Below are 3548 nucleotides of genomic sequence, written 5' to 3'. Positions count from 1 at the left end.
GATACCTGGGGGTGATTCAAAGGAGTGGTGTTTGGCCGCTATAATCTTCTGGGGAGTCGCCCATACTCCGAAGCACAAGCAGAGTGGTTATGCATCATATGGCAGCATCGACTCCCAGGGGCGTAACAAACGCCCCCGCAGGCCCCGCGGTGCGGGTGGCCCCACTCTCTTCGTTAAATGAAGGGGGCCTTGGGCCCCCCCTCAGCTCTTCAGTGAGAGCTGTGAGAGGCTTGGGCTGAGCCCCTCACCCCCTCCCTCTGACTGAAGAGAAACAAAGTATCAACATACATTGTTTCTCTTCAGTCAGAAGTGCCAGGCCTAGAAAGAGGATGGGGTGGGGGCCCCAGAGAGCAGGAGGCAGCACCGAGCACTGCTCAGGACCCTGACAAGAACGGGGGCTGGGGGCCTCAGAGAGAGAGGAGGCAGCACAAAGCACTGCTCAGGACCCTGACAAGGATGGGGGCTGGGGGCCCCAGAGAGCAGGAGGCAGCACCAAGCACTGCTCAGGACCCTGACAAGGATGGGGGCTGGGGGCCCCAGAGAGCAGGAGGCAGCACCAAGCACTGCTCAGGACCCTGACAAGGACGGGGGCTGGGGGCCCCAGAGAGAGAGGAGGCAGCACAGAGCAATGCTCAGGACCCTGACAAGGATGGGGGCTGGGGGCCCCAGAGAGAGAGGAGGCAGCACAGAGCACTGCTCAGGACCCTGACAAGGATGGGGGCTGGGGGCCCTAGAGAGAGAGGAGGCAGCACAGAGCACTGCTCAGGACCCTGACAAGGATGGGGCTGTGGGCCCCAGAGAGAGAGAAGGCAGCACAGAGCACTGCTCCGGACCCTGACAAAGACAGGGGCTGGGGGCCCCAGAGAGAGAGGATTCAGAAAAGGGGGTGGTGATGGACAGAGTATCTGAAATAAGCAGAACACTCCTACCCTGTCAACAGATCAGGGCTTGATCCATTACCGTTTTTTAGCTCACTGTACCATCCCAGCTCAGAACCTGGCTACATGCAAATTAGTCTGTCTCTGGCCCAGTGCATCATGGGAACAGGGCAGACCAAACTACCAAGCCAATTCTTATACTGGGAAGGAAACAAGCTTCCGGGGACCGGTTTCTGGCATTACAGCCATCTTCGGCCCGGCTTGCTTGAATCCTGATGGTGCAGTGAGCAAGGGATTCACATCTGAGTATACCCTTCCACGCTTATGGTGGACAAAACGATTCAGAAAAGGGGGTGGTGATGACAGAGTATCTGAATTAAGCAGAACACTCCTACCCTGTCAACAGATCAGGTCTTGATCCATCACCGTTTTTTAGCTCACTGCACCATCCCAGCTCAGAACCTGGCTACATGCAAATTAGTCCATCCCTGGCCCAGTGCATCATGGGAACAGGGAAGACCAAACTACCAAGCCAATTCTTATACTGGGAAGGAAACAAGCTTCCGGGGACCGGTTTCTGGCATTACAGCCGTCTTCGGCCCGGCTTGCTTGAATCCTGATGGTGCAGTGAGCAAGGGACTCACATATGAGTATACCCTTCCACGCTTATGGTGGACAAAACGATTCAGAAAAGCCAATTCTTATACTGGGAAGGAAACAAGCTTCCAAGGACCAGTTTCTGGCATTACAGCCGTCTTACCAAGCCAATTCTTCACTGGGAAGGAGACAAGCTACCGGGGACAGGTTTCTGGCATTTCAGCCGTCTTCGGCCCGGCTTGCTTGAATCCTGGTGGTGCAGTGAGCAAGGGACTCATGTCTGAGTATACCCTGCCACACCTGTGGTGGCCAAAAACGATACAGAAAAGGGGGTGGTGATGAACAGAGTGTCTGAATTAAGCAGACCACTCTTACCCAGTCAAGAGATCAGGGCTGAATCCATCACCGTTATTTAGCTCACTGCATCACCCCAGTTCAGAACCTGGCTATATGCAAATTAGTCTGACCCAGTGCCTCATGGGAACAGGGCTTGCTCATTGCACCATCAGGATTCAAGCAAGCCGGGCCGAAGACGGCTGAAATGCCAGAAACTGGTCCCCGGAAGCTTGTTTCCTTCCCAGTATAAGAATTGGATTGGTAGTTTGGTCTGCCCTGTTCCCATGATGCACTGGGCCAGGGTCAGACTAATTTGCATATAGCCAAGTTCTGAGCTGGGATGGTGCAGTGAGCTAAATAACGGTGATGGATCAAGCCCTGATCTTTGGACTGGGTAAGAGTGGTCTGCTTAATTCAGACACTCTGTTCATCACCACCCCCTTTTCTGAATCATTTTTGTCCACCATAAGCGTGGTAGGGTATACTCAGATGTGAGTCAATGCTCATTGCACCATCAGGATTCAAGCAAGCCGGGCCGAAGACGGCTGAAATGCCAGAAACCGGTCCCCGGAAGCTTGTTTCCTTCCCAGTATAAAAATTGGCTTGGTAGTTTGGTCTGCCCTGTTCCCATGATGCACTGGGCCAGGGTCAGACTAATTTGCATATAGCCAAGTTCTGAGCTGGGATGGTGCAGTGAGCTAAATAACGGTGATGGATCAAGCCCTGATCTTTGGACTGGGTAAGAGTGGTCTGCTTAATTCAGACACTCTGTTCATCACCACCCCCTTTTCTGAATCATTTTTGTCCACCATAAGCGTGGTAGGGTACACTCAGATGTGAGTCCCTTGCTCATTGCACCATCAGGATTCAAGCAAGCCGGGCCGAAGACGGCTGAAATGCCAGAAACCGGTCCCCGGAAGCTTGTTTCCTTCCTAGTATAAGAATTGGCTTGGTAGTTTGGTCTGCCCTGTTCCCATGATGCACTGGGCCAGGGTCAGACTAATTTGCATATAGCCAAGTTCTGAGCTGGGATGGTGCAGTGAGATAAATAACGGTGATGGATCAAGCCCTGATCTTTGGACTGGGTAAGAGTGGTCTGCTTAATTCAGACACTCTGTTCATCACCACCCCCTTTTCTGAATCATTTTTGTCCACCATAAGCGTGGTAGGGTATACTCAGATGTGAGTCCCTTGCTCATTGCACCATCAGGATTCAAGCAAGCCGGGCCGAAGACGGCTGAAATGCCAGAAACCGGTCCCCGGAAGCTTGTTTCCTTCCCAGTATAAGAATTGGCTTGGTAGTTTGGTCTGCCCTGTTCCCATGATGCACTGGGCCAGGGTCAGACTAATTTGCATATAGCCAAGTTCTGAGCTGGGATGGTGCAGTGAGCTAAATAACGGTGATGGATCAAGCCCTGATCTTTGGACTGGGTAAGAGTGGTCTGCTTAATTCAGACACTCTGTTCATCACCACCCCCTTTTCTGAATCATTTTTGTCCACCATAAGCGTGGTAGGGTATACTCAGATGTGAGTCCCTTGCTCATTGCACCATCAGGATTCAAGCAAGCCGGGCCGAAGACGGCTGAAATGCCAGAAACCGGTCCCCGGAAGCTTGTTTGCTTCCCAGTATAAGAATTGGCTTGGTAGTTTGGTCTGCCCTGTTCCCATGATGCACTGGGCCAGGGTCAGACTAATTTACATATAGCCAAGTTCTGAGCTGGGATGGTGCAGTGAGC

Source organism: Lissotriton vulgaris, unplaced genomic scaffold, assembly GCF_964263255.1.
Source record: "Lissotriton vulgaris unplaced genomic scaffold, aLisVul1.2 SCAFFOLD_545, whole genome shotgun sequence".
NCBI classification, from domain to species: domain Eukaryota; kingdom Metazoa; phylum Chordata; class Amphibia; order Caudata; family Salamandridae; genus Lissotriton; species Lissotriton vulgaris.
This window is presented reverse-complemented; position numbering follows the sequence as displayed.